We start from the raw sequence: 20,195 nt of genomic DNA, 5'->3' as shown, positions 1-20,195 counted from the left end.
GAGCTTGAGGTAGCTTCAAAAGTTTTGCACAATAAACTCTAACCCTAACCTACTTTAAGGCTAGTCTAGAAGATACCACTACTGCAATAACTACATGCAGTATAATTTGTTCACAATTCATCATGATATCACTACATCTATTACAAAATGGTCAGCAAAATCTTGCCTTACTCAAAATCATATTGCTCTGCAGCATTGACATGACTGTGAACTAAAGAAACAAGTTCATGAAGAGCATCGACAGCAACTGGCTCCAGTTCATGCAAAGTAGTTTCTTACTTTAGCTCCTTTCCTTCAAGATCCTGCCTCTCACTTGCCCGATCCAAATCCTTGTCCCTTTGGTTTGTATAGGACTGCGACATACCACTGTCCATAATAGACTCAGGCCGGTCTCAGTTTTGGACAGAAAATGAAATAAACCAAAACAGAAAAACTCGCATGTTATAAACAAAAATAATGTCTTTCTGAATATAGAGATCCATGCTTTGCTATGTCAGTGGAGATTTGTGCTTTGCTATGTCATTGAAGTACTGGACTTTACTTCATGACAGGAAGACTGATGATTGTTTAGATAAGAGGAGAAGGAACCAAAAAATCCTTACTGACATTGCAAAGCATTTATCTCCTGTGAAGCAAATAAAACCTGAAATTCCATTTAACATATTGACATACTATCACTTTCAAAATGCTGGACTGAAGCTTATGTTGCCAACTGAGCCACTCAAACAATGTCCACTGACCATAAACAGTGCAGTCCTAAACACCTCCCCCCCCCCCCCCCCCAACAAAAAACAAAAAGTCCAATATACAAAGAATTATGTATAGGTGGATTGAAAATCAAACCTCTTGAGATGCTTATTTCTCATGACAGCTGCAGAGACTTTAGAAAGTGGGTCTTTGGGGCTCAAAACAAGCCAAGCTGCTCTGCAACACATCTTACAACTACTCGCTCTTTTCCCTGCACCTGCACCTGCACCAAATATGCAGAAAATTCAAGTTATCATAAAAGACATAAGAAACAACAAATGAAATTAGAAAATATGAACCATAAGGTTTATGTTTTCTCAATCCCTGCAAATTGAAGTGACAAAAACCAAAAACAAATCATAAAATCATACTCATGCAAGATAACATAGGCATGCAACAAGATGGCACTAAAGAAAAAAAAAATCATATAAATCAAGTGAGATTATTGCCTTGGAAATGGTCAGGGACTCGGGGCAGGGCTCCATTGCTCTTTAATAGCACTACCATTGCTATTAATGTTCGGATGGTACACTTTTGTCCAGAAAACAACCTGCTCAGTGCACATGCAACAGCGATTTTATCCTAATAGATATGGCAAAAAGCCTAAAGTTACTAAAAATGGAATCTACAAGAAGTCTACTAGTGTTCCAGTGAGAGGAATCTGCAAACAATAATGTAAACTTCAGAAAAGTGGAAATGAAATTCAAAGAGAGGCCGAGCATAAAATTATTTACAGGAAAATGTAAACTGAAAATAAATAGGAATGTTAAACTACAAACCTGCTTATGAACAATTGTGAAGTGTGGTCCTGCAAGTAGACTAATCATGAGAAACAGCAAGTTATTAAAAAGATAGTGAGGGGTAGGCTTTAGTTCCCTAGCTTTGCCCCAATTGCATCAGATCATAAAGGAAAAACTTTTAGTCAATGGTTCATACCAGTTGACATGCAACTGTTTGTTGTGTCACCAAGAGCATGAACATGGAAACCATGAAGCCCAGGCCTGAGGCAAGAAATGTTTCCAGTCAGATCTTTAAACATCACCATCAAATTCAAGCTATAATTACAATATTAAACATAGTCAAAATACAAAATTGAATTGGAACCATTGCAAATTCCAGCTAAAATATCAAACCCAAAACACCAAATCATATAAAGCTAGAAACTTTCTAAGTTCTAGAAAAGAAAGATAAAAGAAAAAAACTTTCTGTAATTTTCTATTTAAGAGAAAAAAAAAAAAAAAAAGGGAATTATATGTGCACCTGGAGCTGCTACCTTGAGCTAGTAAACAAGGGCATCAATTTTTTTGAGGTCTACACTTAGTTGCTCTTTGTGCAATGAAAACTGAAAAGGAAAACATCATGAACAACAAAATCAAAGTATCCAAAAGAAAAGCATGAGCACAAAACCAAGCAACCCAATCCAAAAGAGAAAAAGACAAATTGAAAGAGATGATATGTAGCTTCTCATGAATTATCAAATATGAACTACACGTCACAACATGAAAAAACCGGTGATTTGTCATTTGTTTATACTCAATCTATGTTATTCTTAGTCAAGCATTCTCTAATCAATGTTGGCCTTTTTCATCTCTATAGACTCTAATTATGTTAGAATTCCTTCCCTGCACTCTCAATTACAACTTTACAAGTCCTAGACATAAATAAAGGCTGAATTTAGTGCACTCTAATATGCTGTCTCGTGAGTAGTTAACTGTGATCAGACTGAGCAAAATTTACAATTAACCAATTCATCGAAATCATTGTTTCAAAAAGCTGTACCTCCTTACAAAATGTCATAACCCCGGTGCTTCTGACTTAGGACGTCTGCCGCCTGTCAACAAACACATCAAAGCTCATGAAAGCCTCTTCATCATGCTCTGTGATCTATTCAAGGAAACAAATGATCAAATATCCCCACAATACATTCAAAAAGGTGAGTACAGAGATATGGCATATAATCAGTACCTCCTTAGCAAGCACTTCATTATTTTTCAGTGTATAAAGCCTAAAGTTATGCCTCTCTTCTGCATTAAAGACACACAATGCTCAAGTATAGTTCATGAGCTATTAAGATTTGACTTTGGAGGAGGTACCTTGGAAACGCTTCTGTTTAGCTTTCAGTGCAGCTCTCTCCTCAAAAAGATTTTGTTTCCAGGTCCTTGAGTTAGCCCTGTAAAAAGAACAATGGGAATGGGTACTCCTAAGCTGTATGGATGAACACAATGCCAGTAGTGCTGATCCACCAGTTTATTCTCAAAGGTGTTATATAAATTACACTTTCAAATTTAGAATTAGGCTCAGAAAGTTCAGAATAAACTTAAAGTAAGAAAGATAAATCTTAAAAGAAGACCAACCCGTATTTCTGTCAAAGCCTCAATATGGGTCTTCAGCTCGGGTGATTCCAATTTGTTAGAATGCAATCCAACCAAGGTCTGAAGCATATGCACACAAAAGAAAGACACCATTAAACATTTTCAACAAGAGCATACAACCCGATAAAACTTAATCGACAAATTGGGAACCATAACGAAACCCAGAAACTACATAGAATCAAAATTAAAGAAAATCAACCTTCTTTCCATAGAGAGAGATGGAGGAGAGAGAAACTGGATCTGGAAGACTGTTTCCTCCGTCATCGATCTCCGACCACCAAGGCGGACTCACCGCAGCCACCATCTTCTACGCCTTCCTCCGACGAGTCAACGGCAGACTGCACGTCCTCCGGCCATGACTAGAAGCAAGGTCACATGGTTCCGTTCAGTCCACCTTCGAGATGAGCCCCAAAGAAAATGGGTCAGTGGGTGAAGGGGGGGAGAGAGAGAGAGAGGGTTTCGGGGAAGAGAGAGGAGGGAACGATGGGGGGAAGAGAGAGAGAGCGTTTCGGGGAAGAGAGAGGATGGAACGATGGGGGGAATAGAGAGAGAGTGGGTTTCGGGGAAGAGCAGAAAAAATGGGTCAGTAGGTGAGGTAAAGTGGGAAACTGATTATTTCAATTTTGTTCCCCGCCTACGCGAAATTTTTTAACTTGGTCTCTCCGCCCTTTTAAAAAATTTTGAATGAAGGTCTATCAGTCAATAGTAATAACTGATCTTAAATATACAAATAGAAATCGGATTTTCAAAAACTGATGTTAGAATTATTTTTTACATCGCATGAAATCTAGACCGATTTAAATGACGCGATGTCTATTAGCATTATTCTAGTAGTGTTATTTGATCTGTGAGGATTCAAGCTTCCGCTCGACTTGTGGTTTGGACACCTCGATCGTGGAAGTACTCTAGAGACTTAGGGAGGTCTCGGATGAGGTTTTGCCTCGATTGGCATTACTCATGGGGATTTAGTTCAAAACGAGGGTTTCGAACTTTAATCATTTTGTGATTCGTGCACTGAATCAAAACCCTATGTGTTCAGGTGCTTGTTGAACGGATTGCGGCGAATGTGCTTGTTTTGGTTCTCGTGTGAAGACGCAGCGGGATTCAAAGGTGAGTAATCTCACAAGGTTCATTAATGAACGGATTACCTTTATCTTTTGGTGAGTAAATCTCACGATATTTGTTATGAGTAGGATCGATATTTGTTATGAGCAGGATCGATATTTGTTATGAGCATGATCGATATTTGTTATAAGTAGGATCGATATTTGTTATGAGCATGATCGATATTTGTTATGAGCTAGATTACCCTATTGTCTTGGAGTTATTAGGTTAACTGCGACTATAGTTGGTATTAGCAGTATTCCTGAGTGAATGACTACGTATTTATATATTTACGTGAAATATATATGTATGATGAATCTTTGTGATGATTGTCATGTAAAACTTGTGTAGAAATATCTACGTGGCTTATGTAGAAATATTTGTGTAATGAATCGATGACATCAGTATGATGAATCTTTGTGATGATTGTCATGTAAAGCTTATGTAGAAATATCTATGTGGCTTGTGTAGGAATATTTGTGTAATGAATCGATGACATCAGTATGATAAATCTTTGTGATGATCACTATTTGTTTGATGATTGGTGATATCTGCGTGAATCTATGTGATGATCGCTATCTATGTGATGACCAGCGATATCTATGTGATGATTAGTAGGATGATGGCTATCTGCGTGATGACCGGTATAATCTATGTGATGATCAGCTAGGCAACTGCTATCTATGTGATGATCCTTGAAATCTATGTGATGATTAGTAGGATGATGAATATCTGCGTGATGATTGGTGAAATCTGTGCGATGATCAGTGTGATGACTGCTCGGTAACGGAGCTGAATTGTTATTAAGTTAACAAAGATCGAGAGGACTGCTGTGATGGTTGGGGCTACCTACAGATGTCAGGGTGTGGGACTTTGATGACTACTTTGACTTGAATTGCTTGACTTAATGTGACCTCCTGAACTAAATTATATGCAGGGGTTACTATGAATTGTTTTGCTTGTTTTGATATGTGATTGCCTTGGTTCTCCTTGATTGTATTGATTGATGGTTTGATTTACATTAAGAGCCATAGTGGTGATGAATTGTACTCTGTGGTGAGGATAGGAAGGTGATTCATTGTTTTTCACCTTGATGTCATGTTGATGACAAAAAGGCTCCTAGTGGGGAGGGAATGAGGGTGGTTTGGGATTCACCGTACGGCGTTAGAATGGCATCAAACATTGATTGAGGAAGTCTTGTTTGATTGAATTTGTGTAATGGGACGCTAGTTGAGAATCTAAACATAAGGCTGTAGTCACTAGTTGACTTATGTAGACACGATATGAAAGATTATGGAATTGATGGCCGTAGGTGTAAGCTGTGTGTATATCGTGTTTAGGTTGAGGTGACTTAAGAAATGTGACAAGACCCGCCCTGAATTTCACACCGAAATCCGAAGAGGCTCTGCAGGGCCCACCTTAGAAGAAATTTTACCAAAAATTTGGCAGAACTTCCCTTAAAATTGGACTACCCAAAACCTGTATAAAACATTTACACTTCTAAATCATCCATCCTTATTCTCCTGGAGCCACCATGCTCCCCAAATCCCAACATCTCCCATTTCACAAGTACTAATCTCAATCTAATAATATTCCTCTCACAAGTTATCAGAGCAATTCTAATATAAAAGGTAAATAAGGAAAACATGGATAAAATAGATACGCGGAAGCTGTGTTGTTGGGTATGCCTCAACTCCATGTACGACCGACCTCAACTAATTTCGCCTGCAAACTGGGCATTTGAAACCGAAGGGCTCAGGGGAAAAGTATTGAAAAACACATTAGTGTGAGTGGACAAAAATAAATAAATAAGATGATTTAAATGAAGCAAACTTAAATACTTTTCCCACTTATTTAAATTTATAAAACTTCGATGCATGCAACGTTTATAAAATTTTATTTCTTAAAATCAGGAAATTGTAAATCAAACCCGTTGAGTATCGTATCATCGGACTAGACCCCACTAGCCCAGAAATAATATAAAAGTAGGGGAAGAAGATAGCCATACGAATGAGCCTCCCAGGCTCGGATGATAGCCTCCCAGGCTAAAGTACTCCCATATACTCCCGTTATATACCCACACGCCACTAAGTGTAGCGATTAGGATACTGGGCTTCAACGTTACTGTCACAAAGACAGTAACCAGTGCCACAAAGGCAAACGGGCTTCGGTGATCCCATCACCTCACCACAAAGGCGGACGTATCAATGCTAGCAATGATAATAGTCACCCAAGGTATGGCAAAATAAAATCCGAAAACCACATAAATCCATAAAGCTTCCCCCAAATTCTCACAGTAAGGTGAAATATCATCGACGCGTCCCACACGCCAATGATGTCGCTCTTGGGAAGCGACCAATTTAACCCTGAAATGTCATTAGTAGTATAAAGTAAATAGGGATCGTTCTATTCCGGGGATTGAGGGTACACCTGTCAATGTAGGACACACAAACAATTAAAATTAAAACAAAGTATAATATTTACAAAGATATAACAAAATATATACATATTTACGAAAAAAGGGGGGATTTTTGTTTTTGGTTTTCTAATTTCGAAATTAAATCTAAGCTAACAAAACAATTAAAATACAAAAACATAAAAATGCAAATGAAATGCACGAACAAAGATCAAATCGGAATTTATAATCAAAGTTAACTCAAGTTCATCATTGTTCATCATAGTCATGCAAGAGGAATTGATCATGTGAAACGTTCAAAGCAAACAATTTCCCATATTTTACTTTCAATGCTAATTAACCTAAGTGAAAGCACCTAGATTAATCCTATCAAACATGCAATCAAACCCTAGAAAGCTAGTCAATCATGTCATGTTTAACGCATTAAGCACCTAGAAAGGCTATCAACTCAAATGTGCAACTTAGTATGAAAAAGTCCACCTAATTGCAATCTTCTTTGATTAAATTCGGTTTTTGTACAAAACCTATACTACTTATTGATTCAAGAACACAAAACCAAAAAGTTGATTCATATTCTCAAATTCGTAGCACCAATTATATCAAAACCCTAAGTGTTTGCAACCACATAAGATTAAAATACAAAAGTTATCTATCATGCAAATTTAATCAAACACTCACACAAAAGCAACCATAAATCGCAATATATGAATCTGAAAATTAACAATTAATCATAAAATTCCAGAATTTAACAATTGTTCAAACATATGTGTCAACTAGGGCATAACCAACGAAAATTACAAAGCAAAGGTTACAAGGAGAATCGGATTACACCGTGATGAAGATGAGATGAATGGTCTCTTGAATTTCGAAAGCAATCTTCAAGGATGGTGATGGATGATGTGCACGGCTTGACCTCTTCTTCCTTGGCCTTGCTTGAACTTCGTGGTTGCCCTAGAGGATGGAGAAGAACACGGCTAAACTAGAGAGTTTTCTGATTTTTTTCAAAGTGTAAAACGTAAAAGTGGGAACTAGCCTGAACTCCAAAACGTTGAGAGAAGAGATGAATATATAGGGGACGGCTTCTAGGTCTTCAAGCCGTGTAAAACCCTAGAGAAACTCACGGCAATAGCTTGCTTCCTCCACATAATTTCCTCCAATGAATTCTTGCCACATAAGCCCTATGAAGTGGTGCAACCAATCACAAAATTCCAATATTAATCCCCTAAATAATTCTTGCCGAAATAAAAAGATAATTTCTGATTTTATACATCAATTTCGGCAACAATATATTTAGGGATTAAAGGGGGATGAATCTAGACTCCTTTTAGAGCTTTTTGTGTTCAACACATATTCTCTTTCCTTAAAAAGCTCCCTAAGAAATCTCCACGAAATCTCTCTTGAATTTCTGATTTTCCACACGGCAAAACCCTAGTTTCTCTCTTCATTATCCCTTTGCCGAATTCTCTAGGGTTTCTCTTTTATTTTGCACGGCAATTCCTTGTTTCTCTCTTGCTTGGACGGCTAGGAGTCTCTAGGGTTTTTCTCTTGATTTATTTCCATAAAAATAGCCCTAGAAAATCTCCTTTTAATTTCTGATTTTCTTGGACGCTATCTCTCTTGCAAATTCACGGCAAACATATCTTTAGGGCTAGGGTTTGCGTCACAAACCCTAGTTCCATGGGCTTTGGTGGGCTTTTATCCAATTAGCCGAAAATCCAACAAGTCTTGAGAGTTTTTGGGCCTCCATGCGTCACTTCTATGCCATGTCATCTTCCAACGTCACAACACTTTATTTTTCCATTTCTTTTTCATAGTAACGTTGGAGACTTCATTGGTGGGCTTTCCTCCTTTCCGCAGGGTTTCCTGGTTGGACCAGGAAAACTTCTTTTCTTCATTTCTGCTCATTTCTGTGGCTCATTGTTCTTCATCTTTGCTCCCCTTGGTGATCGCAAGCTCCTCTTTCCATTTGTGGGTTCATTTCCACTTTCTAGCTCGGAGGTCCTGAAAATAGAAACTAGTAAGAAAAATAGAAACTTTCCTAAAATGAAAAATGGCAACTTTCCTAAACTGAAAATGGGAAACTTTCTAAAAATGAAAAATAGAAACTACTGAAAATAGAAACTTTCTACAAATAGGAACTTTCCCAATCAAAGAATGGAAACTTTCCTAAACAGGGTTTTATTAAGGAAATAACGCAGAAAATGTAGGGAAAAACAAGTAAAACGTCGCATTAAAATGCTCCTATCAGCCAAAAGTATCTCAAAATCAATAGCAGAACGGCGAGATCAAACAAAATCATAATTCTCAAACCGAAATCATTACTAAGGCATTTCCAATGCCAAAACCAAAGATCGAATAAATAAACAAGAATTAATTCCATTGAAATCCCATTTCGAAAATCTTTCAAAAATCTCAAATCGACGAATAGAAACGTAATATAAATAGTATAATTCCGGAAATTGATACACCTGAAAGCAAGCGCATAATTTAACCCTGAAAATATCGTTAGTAGTATAAGCAAATAGGGATCGTTCTATTCCGGAGATTGAGGGTACACCTGTAATTGCAAAAACAATTAATTAATTAATAAAAGTAAAAAGTATTATTTACAAAAATAAAACAAAGAAAAGAAATATATACAAGTAAACACAAATAAGGGGGGATTAGGATTCTTAAAATTAAAATTAAAATAAATAAAATAAAGAAAACGTAAAAACATATATACAAGGGTGGAACGCAAGGAACAAAGATCAAAACCAATTCCATGTAATCAAATTCGATTCAAACCCTATAATTGTTCTTCCAAGTCATGAGAAAGGAGTTGATCATGTGAAACATTCGAAAGCAAATGATTTCCCATATTTTACTTTTCAATGCTAATTAACCTAAGCGAAAGCACCTAGATCAATCCTATCAAACATGCATTCAAGCACTAGAAAGCTAGTTAATCATAACATGTTTAACGCATTACACATAGAGAAAGGCTATCAACTCAAGTGTACAACTTAGTTATGGAAAAGTCCACCTAATTGCAATCCTCTTCAATTAAATTCGATTCTTGTCCAGAACCTTTACTACTTTTGATTCAAGTTACACAAAGCAAAAAGTTGATTCATGTTCTTAAACCTAGCACCAATTACATGCAAATCCTATAAGTGTCGACCCAAATAAGATAAACATATAAAAGTTTTCTGTAAAGCAAATTTAATCGAACAAACTCACATAAGCAACTTAGAATCACAATTATAGAATTCGAAAACTTTATTTAAACATAGAAATTGGGCTTAAACTTTGCCCTAAACGTTAGGTTAACTAGAAACAATTTCATACGAAATCAAACAAGGAAACCAAAAAGGTTACAAGGAAAAGGAACGAATTACACCGTGAGTGGAGATGGAGATGGAGAGCTAGATGGTTGGATCTTGAATCTTGGAAGCAAGCCTTCTAGGTGGATGATGGAGGATATGATCTTCACGGCTCCTTCTTCTTCTTCCTCTCCTTGCTTGAAAATGCAGAACTTTGCAACTAGAGAATGGAGAGAATTTTTCTGAATGAAGAGGTGTTGTGGTGTTGGTGTGTGGAATTGTGTAGAGAATGCTCCTATTTATAGGAGGATGGCGACTTAGTCTCCAAGTCTTCAAGATTTATCCACACAACATTAGCCAATCAGAGAACGCCACGTCAGCTCTGCTATGTCATCCAACCAATAAGAAACCTCCAATTTAACACCTTGATTTAGGAAGATTATTTTTGAATTAATTGCATGATTATTTTCTGATTTATCTCCTCAAATAACTATCCAATCATGCCACACAGCTTCGACCAATCACAGAATGCCATGTCAGCTCTGCCATGTCACTCAACCAATCAAAAAGTTCCAAAATAAATCCATAATCTTTCCAAATATATTATTGCTGATTTTCCCAAGATTTATTCTGATTTTTCTCTTAATTTTCGGCCAAAATACTCTTGAGTGAAAATAGGAATGAATCTGGACTTGTTTTGGACTTTTTCTCCCTTAAATCTCTCCATGGCATCATTATCCTTGATCATCTCTTGATTTTTGACATTAACTCCATAATTTCACATGGCAAAATCAGCTTTAATTCCCCATAATATCTCCCACGTCATCATGTGGTCTCCTAATGCCTTCAGGTTTCCTAGCCTCATCAGGATTCCTGCGTTGACTGGGATTCCTAGTCGGACCAGGAAAACTCCATTTCTTCATTTCAGCTCATTTCTTCTCCATTTATTCCAATGTACCTAGAAAATAAAAATTAAATTAAAATTTATTTATTTAAGGAAATAACTAAGTAAAATATGAGGAAATAATTATTAAAACGTCGCATTAAAATGCTCCTATCAGAAATCACCTCGGAAATAATTTGTCGAAAATCATGCTTTCAAATAAAAGCCATATATCGGAGATACTTATCGAAGGCTCAAAATCCATTTCCAAATCATAATTGAAAATAATGTATAATTAATCTCCAAAAATAAATCATATTTCTGAAATTAAATCATAAATCCAAATCCGAGCATAATAAGTTCATATCCGAAACTCATGAAAAAATCAATGTCAAATTATAATCCAAGACAAAATATCATGCTCGATAAATAAAACGATAATTAAATAAACCAATAATTTCAAAATAAATGCATGCATCATTTACTTAAAAACAAAAGTCCACTCACAGTACTATTCCGACGATCACGTATACGAGTTCCTTCATCGAGCAAAAGCTCGGTACGTCTCCCTGAACACAATTATATTCCGTAAGCGACAATTCGACAATTTAAACACGATTCTAATATTTTATCCTCTGAAATCAAACTTCCAATTTCTTTCCCCATTTAATCCAACTTCACCCCTATACCAGCTCATAGTTTAAAGGTTCTAGGGCAGAATCGAGAGAAATCCAACGGTCGGATTCTCGGAATTCAATGATCGACATCCCAAACTTCGGAATTACACAATCGATGCAAAACTCCTTCAATTTCTACCAAACTTCACATATATAAGCTCTAGATCAAAAATAGGATTTAACTAGTTAAAAACAGAAGCCAAAAACCTGCCCTAAACACCTCCACACGCCACCCACAGTGGCGGCGAGTGGGGCCCACGCGGCGGCGGCCACCACCTCTGATGGCCACCAAATTTTGACAGCAACAACTACTCAACACGCCCATCATTTTTCCCAACTACAACACATTCCAATTTTACCTTTAAATGCCCAGCATTTTAATGCGACGTTTTAACTGCATTTCCCTACATTTCTTGCGTTATTTCCTTAATAAAACTCTGTTTAGGAAAGTTTCCATTCTTCGATTGGGAAAGTTCCTATTTGTAGAAAGTTTCCATTTTTGGTAGTTTCTATTTCTCCTTCTTAGAAAGTTTCTTATTTCAGTTTTGGAAAGTTACCATTTTTCATTTTAGGAAAGTTTCTATTTTTCATTAACAGTTTCTATTTTAAGGTACTTGTCACAAATGAGCTGAAATGAGCTCACAAATGGAGAGAGAAGCTAGCCAACGTTGGAGGGAGACAAGATGAAGTACAAAGGGAAGCACAAATGAGCAGAAATGAAGAAATGAAGCTTTCCTGGTCCAACCAGGAAACCTTGTCCAGAAAAGGAAAGTTTGCCAAAACAAGACTCTTGAGCCAACCAAGAATGGAGATCGAATTAATGAAGTGACATGGCATGAGAGAAGCTTCTTGAAGACTCTAGATGATGACATGGCATAAAGGTGGCGCATGGAGGCCCAAGAACTCTCAAGAATAATTTGGATTTTCGGCAAATGGATAAAAGCCCAAGGAATTAGGGTTTGGTGATGCATGTGAGATATTTTTGGAGATTTAAGCCATGTTGCCGTGAAACCTAAGAGGAAGAAAGAGAGTTGGCGTCAAAAATCAATCAAGATAAAGGTGATTGACGCCATACAAGGAAGGATATGTCTTGGAGATATTCTTGGAGGGTTTGATTGAGAAATTGCCGTGTAAAAGGAGAGAGAAACAAGGAAAATGACGTGGAAAATCAGAATTATCAAAGAGAATTTCGGTTGAGATTTTCTAGGGTAATTTTTATGGAAAGAAAATATACTTGGAGACTTACCCTAGAGAATTCGGCAAAGAGATATTCAAGGGAGAAATAAAAGGAAAGAGAAAAAGGTGGAGACCAAGAAAAGCTCAAAAGAAGTCTAGATACATTCCTATATTCCCTAAAGGAGTTTTGGCCGAATTTAAAGTATAAAATTAGAATATATCCATGGAATTTCGGCAAGATTATTTAGGGAATTAAATTGGAATTATATGATTGGTTGGACCACCTCATAGGGCTTATTTGGCAAGATATTATTGGAGGAAATTATGTGGAATTTTCAGATTAATTCCATGAGGTTTACACGGCTTGGAGAGCAAGGAGGCCGTCCCCTATATATACTCTCCTTTTCTCAACGTCAAGGGGTCCTCTCCCATACAATTTACACTTTAGAAAAAAATCAGAAAATCTTCTTAGCATAGCCGTGAGTTTCTCCATCCTCTAGTCATCTCCACGAGTTCAAGCAAGGCCAAGGGAGAAGAAGCATAGCCGTGAGCATCCATCATCCATCTCCAACCTTGAAGCTTGCTTTCGAGATTCAAGAGACCACCACATCAATCGTTCATCACCATCTCCATCTCACGGTGTAATCCGATTCTCCTTTGTAACCTTTGCTTTGAATTTCGTTGGTTATGAACTAGTTGACATATGTGTTTGAACAAATATTAATTTCTGGAATTTTTATGATTAATTGAGAATTTTCAGATTCATATTATTGTTCTTCGAGAGTTGCTTATGCGGGTTTGTTTAATTAAATTTGCGTTATAGATAACTTTTGTATTTTAATCTTATGTGGTTGCAAACACTTAGGGTTTCGATATAATTGGTGCTAGGTTTAAGAACATGAAATCGACTTTTCGTTTTGTGTAAAATTGAATCAAAGTAGTAAAGGTTTTGTACAAAGATCGAATTTAATTAACGAGGATTGCAATTAGGTGGACTTTTTCATACTAAGTTGCACACTTGAGTTGATAGCCTTTCCATGTGTTTCATGCATTAAACATGTCATGATTGACTAGCTTTCTAGGGCTTGATTACATGTTTGATAGGATTAATCTTTGTGCTTTCACTTAGGTTAATTAGCATTGAAAAGTAAAAAATGGGAAATTATTTGCTTTCGAATATTTCACATGATCAACTCCTTTCTCATGACTTAGATGAACAATATTAGGGTTTGAATCAATTTTAATCATAAGTTTCGGTTTTGATCTTTGTTCTCTCATTCCATTTGTGTTTTTATGTTTTTGTGTTTTATTTGTTTTCTTTACTTAATTTATTTGAAAACCCAAAAACAAAATTCCCCCCTTTTTCGTAAATAATGTTTATACTTGTGAATATATTTGTGAATATTATACTTTGTTTTAATTTTAATTGTTTAATTGTTTGACAATGACAGGTGTACCCTCAATCCCCGGAGTAGAACGATCCCTATTTGCTTATACTACTAACGATATTTTTAGGGTTAAATTATGCGCTTGCTTTTAGGCGTATCATTAGAACGCTAATCAAGCATGCAATTCTCTTTGTTGATTTACCTAAGTAATTATAGGTTTTCCACTTTAATTAACAAGACCTAGAACGCTAGCATCTTATTATGGATTCAATCATCCAATTCGAAACCTAAGTTGGCCACCAAACAAATCGCAAACATGAAAGGTGGGATTGAAAAACAAAACCAACAAACATTCAAGAACATATAAAAATTTCGAAAACTACAAATATGAAAATCCTAGAACGAATTCATGCTTCAAGTTATTGGAAACTAAACATCAAAACATATAGTTTAATATCACATGAAATCGTAACATCCAAGAAAACCAAAAACATAGAACGCTATAGAATCTAATTTTTAAGTTACAAGATAACAAAACCAAAAACAACAAGTTAGGGTTCATGGTTACACTTTTAAAGAAGCTTCAAGGATGCAAGAAGGTCTTCAAAGGTGATGGACAATGATGAGAATCATGGCAAGGATGGAGAATGGAGGATGAACTTGCTTCACGGCTTCAAAATCTTGAACACTTGGCGAGGCCGAAACTTTGAGAGTAAAGGGGAAGGAATTTGAGATTTTGATTCAGGGTTTCTTGATGATTTTGATGTTGAATACTCCCCCTATATAGAGTGCATGGCCTAGGGTTTAATTCCCTAAGAATTCTCCTTGTTTGCATCATCCGACCAATGAGAAAATTTCATTTGAATTAGAGAACAAGTTATCTTCTCTTGGTCGAAATTCTTCAATGTATCTAGACCCAATTCAGCCACCATGCATGTAGAATACAACCAGGAAACCTCCAATGATTTTTATTTTCTTTTCCTAATTTCACACGAACACTACTAGAAATTTTGCCAAAGCACACTGATTTGAATTAGTCCCTATTGGGACAAGCACACTGATAATAATAGCTAATGCCATTAGCCACTATGCAGCTACTAATGAGATATCAGTCCCCTCTATTGCATGTGCTATTGGGACAATCCACACTGTTAAAACAACAGTAGCATACCAAAATCCAATGCAGCATATAACATTTTTCTCTCCCACTGTTATTGTATCAGTGTGTTTTCTTAATGCCACCAACATCAGTGGCAAAATTTGGTGAATATATAAAAAAAATAACAATTTGGCCCACCAAAATGTACTGTATAATTCTAAAATATACTGTACAATTCATATACAACTTCAAATAAAATACAACATAAAAAAACATAAATCTCTTCATGTTCCTCCCCATAGCTGCATCTGCTACCTCTCCTCCAGCAACTTCTATATAATTTCTATCAAACAAATGAAAAGCTCAATAAAATACTCGCAACATACACAAGAATGAAACTGAGATATAAAGCAGCCAACATAGCAAATTTATTCAATTTAATCAGTATCCAAAATTTAACATCTTAATAACACATAACAAAAATTGTCCAAGAAGGAAAATAATGAGTTCTTGTACACGAGGATTATAAAACCCCACATTGATAGCAAAACAAGATACTCAGATACCAGCCCCAAACCAAACAATCGACAACTAATAGCCACTTTCAAGCAACAGTCTAAATCACTATCCCAACACATATTTATATGTAGAAGTTAGTACCTTAAAAAAAACAAAGGTAGATGTATTCTTTTCTGCAATCATACCATATCTGCCAATGAATCTGCTAGTGATGTTCTGAATGCATGAAAACAACAAAGCATTACTTTAAGTGGTGGTGTTCAATTACTTGCCTAAAAATAAGCTTCATATTAACCATGTCAGACACATTTTAAGAACAAATGCAATAGCAAATGCATTGCGCATGTTTACAAGTATTAACAACAGTCATGCAGACAAATTGAAATTGACGGCATGTAGACAAAAAGGAAAATCAAAGTTAGTAGATGGAATATTTTACCATGTCGAGCCTCGAGCACAGTTAGAAAGTAGGTTCACGGCTACATGTTCCTCCGGCATCTTCTCTATCCTTTCTGATTCCACCTCCCTTTGTTTCTGTTGACATTTACAATTATCCAAAACTTCAACTTCACCATAATGACATTTTTGTAAACATTTGTATTACGTGAAAGAAAAATCACCACGTACCAAAAACCAAATATTGTAGCTGAGAGTCATTATACTGTATACAGAAGATCCAGCTATTGAATCAGTAAGCCCTTCTATTGGTGCTTCATGACCTTGAGCATCCTCAACTTGACAAATGAAATGCAGGTACTCTCTAATGAGTAAAGATGCTAACTGATTTAGATATCAAACATAAAACTTCCTGCATTGCAATCCACCTTCCCATGAAAAATAAACAAAAGAAAGAGATTTTCCTTGCATAGATACATAAATATCCTCAATGACTTGGTATTTTTGCACAAAAGAAAGGTTGATCAAAACAATTATTTGTGTCATGAGTAAAAGTAAGTTCACTAACCATTTGAACAATCTTGGAAATCATTGAACTGGCGCCAGTTGAGGTTGCTTCAATTATCTCTTCATATTTAACCTCAACCCTTGCAAACTATAATTAATTAATTTAACGAGATCAACAAGGTCCCCACAACTCTGATGAAGAAGACTCAGATATGTTAAGCAAGGAGTACACATGAAAGTAATTACCAATAGAGGCTGAGAGCTACTGTATTAGAAATACCAAATATTGCCAACTATCGTTGATACAAGAACACATCAATAAAGATCACAAGTATAGTAGAATAACAATGAAACTTTGAATTGTGATACTACTGAACTGAAATAAACCAAATCAAGACAAGTCAATCAGTAACCTAATATTTCAATCATGAATTTGGGAAAATCAAACAACTCAGCATTCAAAAAACTAAACTCGCCCCAAAAGATTCAAATTTCACAATTCAGAACTTAATAAAACAGCCAAACTGAAAATTAACAAAATCTCACCACATAAGACCCAGAAAAGCCATAAATTAATAGATCGAGTATGTTAGTGAACTACTGATGTACGAATAGTCCTCAATCATTCACCTTAAGGCCTTAAAAGTAAAGGGGACGGTGACGCGTGTCGTGTATCCGGCGATATCGAACCTGGGAAGTTGGGGGCTTTTGTAGATCTGACCCTTCTAGGTTCGAAACGATGTCAAACAACCAAAAGCTATAAATCAAAATAGATCATAGTCTTTAATAAAAGTTCAAAATATCTAAATCAATAGCATATAATTATTGGATCAAAATGTAAGGGTATAATTTAACCCTGAAAATATCATCGTTAGTACATAGTAAATAGGCATGTTCAAATCCGGGGATTGAGGGTACACCTGTCATTGTAAAACAAATAAGCAATTAAAATAAAAACAAAGTATAATATTTACAAAAAATATATACAAGTCACGAAATTAAGAGGGGGGGGGGCGGTTAGACTTAGGTTTTCGAAAACTAAAATAAACAAAACAAAGAAAATACAAAAACACATATACAAAAGTGGAACGTAAGAAACAAAGATCAAAACCAATTCCATATAATCAAATTCGATTAGAACCCTATAATTGATCATCTAAGTCATGAGAAAGAAGTTGATCATGTAAAACATTTGAAGCAAATGATTTTCCATATTTTACTTTCCTTTACTAATTAACCTAAGTGAAAGCACCTAGATCAATCATATTAAACATGCAATCAATGTCTAGAAAGCTAGCTAATCAGAACATGTTCAACGCAAAACACATAGAGAAAGGTTATCAACTTAAGTACACAACCTAGTATGAATAAGTTCATCTATTTGCAGTCCTTTTCAATTGAATTCGATTTTTGTCCAAAATCTTTACTACTTTTGATTTAAGTTCACGAAACTATTAGGTGAATCATTAACTTAAATCTAGCACCAATTATACATAAACCCTAAAAGTTTCGAACCAATTAGAATAAACATATAAAAGATATCAATCAAGTAAATTCAATTGAACAATCTCACAAAAGCAACTTAGAATCACAAGTATAGGAATCGAAAACTTTATTCAATCATAGAAATTGGGCTTAAACTTTGCCCAAAACGTTATATGTTAACTAGAACAAAATCATACTAATCCAAACAAGGAAAACCGAAAGAGGTTATGAGAAAAAAGGTTGAATTACACCGTGAATGGAGATGGTGATGAAGAACTTGAACGTTGAACTATTGAATCTTGGAAGCAAGCTTCAAAACTCACAGCTTCAAGGTGGATTATGGAGGGATGCTCATGGTTTCTTCTTCCTTCTTCCTCCCTTGCTTGAAATCGTAGACTTCGACTAGAGAATGGAGAGAGAGCTTTGACAATTTTGTGTGAATTTTCTGAATGAAAGGCAGTGTTTAACGTCAAAGAATATATATAGGGGACGTTGGCCTTGGTCTCCAAGCTTCATGAATCTTCTACTATTTTCCCAAAGAATTATTTAATAATTCCATATAGCTTCGACCAATCACATAGCGCCATGTAAGCCCTGGTGTGTCATCCAACCAATCAAAACTCTCCAAAATAAGTTTATATCCCTTTTAATATATTGTTGCCTAAAATATATAAGGATTTTATGATTTTCTTCATTATTTTCGGCCAAAATTCCTTTAGGGAATGTAGGGATGAACCTAGACCTTTTTTGAGCATTTTCTTGTTGTCCACACTTCTTCTTTCCTTAAAACTCTCCCTAAAATATCTCCAAACGTCTTCTTGCTTGATTTTCACGTTGCTTCCTTGTTTCTCTCTTGGTATTTCACGGCAAAACACATATACTATCCCAAAAATATCTCTTTTGCATCACAAACCCTAATTCCAATGGGCCTTCATTGTTTTGCCGAAATCCACAATAGTCTAGAAGGATATTGGGCCTCCATGTGTCATCTTCAAGCCTTATAGTCTCCTAGTGCCTCCAGGAATCTTCCTTCAACGTCATTTCCCTTTATTTTTCCGCTTAATTCCTTGTTGGCTCAAGAGTCTTGCTTTATCAAAGTTTCCTCTTCTGAATAGGATTTCTTGGTTGAAACAGGAAAACTTCATTTCTTCATTTCAGCTTATTTATGCAGCCCTTTGTGTCTTGTCTCAACTCCCTTCAACAGTTCAACGTTTTCTAGCTCCTCTTTCCACTTTTGATCGAGCTCATTTCTGCTCGTTTATTCCAAGGACCTGAAAATAGAAACTATTACTAAAAATAGAAACTTTCTAAAAATAAGAAATGGAAACTTTCCGAAACTAAAATGGAAACTTTCTAAAAATAGGAAATAGAAACTTTCCTAAACTTAAAGGATTTATTCAAGGAAATAACTAAGTAAATGTGAGGAAATAACAGTTAAAACGTCGCATTAAAATGCTCCTATCACAAAACCTAACATGAGCAATATAGCACAAGAACAACCTTTGGATACCCTAAAGGATCAAAATTGTAAGGGCTCGCAATCAAGCAGAACAAATTTGGGGAAAATTACAATGGAGCATAACAATTGAAATAACCCAAAATTCATAATTCCAACTTACAGCATTCATCATACATAACCAAAATCAAGCACAAACAAAACAAACCCACAATCAAACAGAGAAAAGAATCTATTCTATTCTATTTCCATCAATTGGGTATATTCTATTCTATTTCCATCAATTGGGTATTCCAAAAAACCAATCCTCTAACTTGGGTTCACTTTACCTTCTCCATTACTTAACAAACCCCACTACAACACACAAACAACAGAATCAAAAATACCCTTTCTAATTGTCATCAACCAAACAATTCTCAGTTCATACAAAAATAGAAACACACAATGACACGCTATAAGCAAGCGCGCAATTTAACCTTGCAAAATGTAGTTGTTAGTATAGAATAAGTAGGGATCGTTCTAGCAGGGGATTGAGGGTACACCTATAATTGCAAAAATAAATAAATAATTAATACAAGTACAAATTATTATTTACAAAAATTATATACAAAAGAAACAAGTAGTCGACAATGGGGAATTTAGAATTAAAATTAAAAATTAAAATA

General features: G+C 35.7%; 1 long non-coding RNA gene and 1 other non-coding gene across 2 annotated transcripts; both read right to left on the bottom strand.

Moving 5' to 3' along the window:
* Window positions 1-2,527: 2,527 nt before the first annotated feature.
* LOC112189124 lies at window positions 2,528-3,142 on the bottom strand. Its single transcript, XR_005806044.1, has 3 exons — window positions 2,841-3,142; window positions 2,713-2,771; window positions 2,528-2,631 (listed from the first exon to the last, which is right to left on the bottom strand). It is a non-coding gene; the product is annotated as an uncharacterized LOC112189124 (transcript).
* Window positions 3,143-15,835: 12,693 nt separating this feature from the next.
* On the bottom strand, window positions 15,836-16,845 carry LOC121051948. Its single transcript, XR_005807564.1, has 4 exons — window positions 16,651-16,845; window positions 16,314-16,494; window positions 16,126-16,220; window positions 15,836-15,902 (listed from the first exon to the last, which is right to left on the bottom strand). It is a non-coding gene; the product is annotated as an uncharacterized LOC121051948 (long non-coding RNA).
* Between the last annotated feature and the right edge of the window lie 3,350 nt (window positions 16,846-20,195).

The sequence above is a fragment of the Rosa chinensis genome, chromosome 2 (assembly GCF_002994745.2).
Source record: "Rosa chinensis cultivar Old Blush chromosome 2, RchiOBHm-V2, whole genome shotgun sequence".
In the NCBI taxonomy this organism is placed as follows: Eukaryota; Viridiplantae; Streptophyta; class Magnoliopsida; order Rosales; family Rosaceae; genus Rosa; species Rosa chinensis.
The sequence above is the reverse complement of the archived record's forward strand: the minus strand, read 5'-3'. Positions and strand labels throughout refer to the sequence as shown.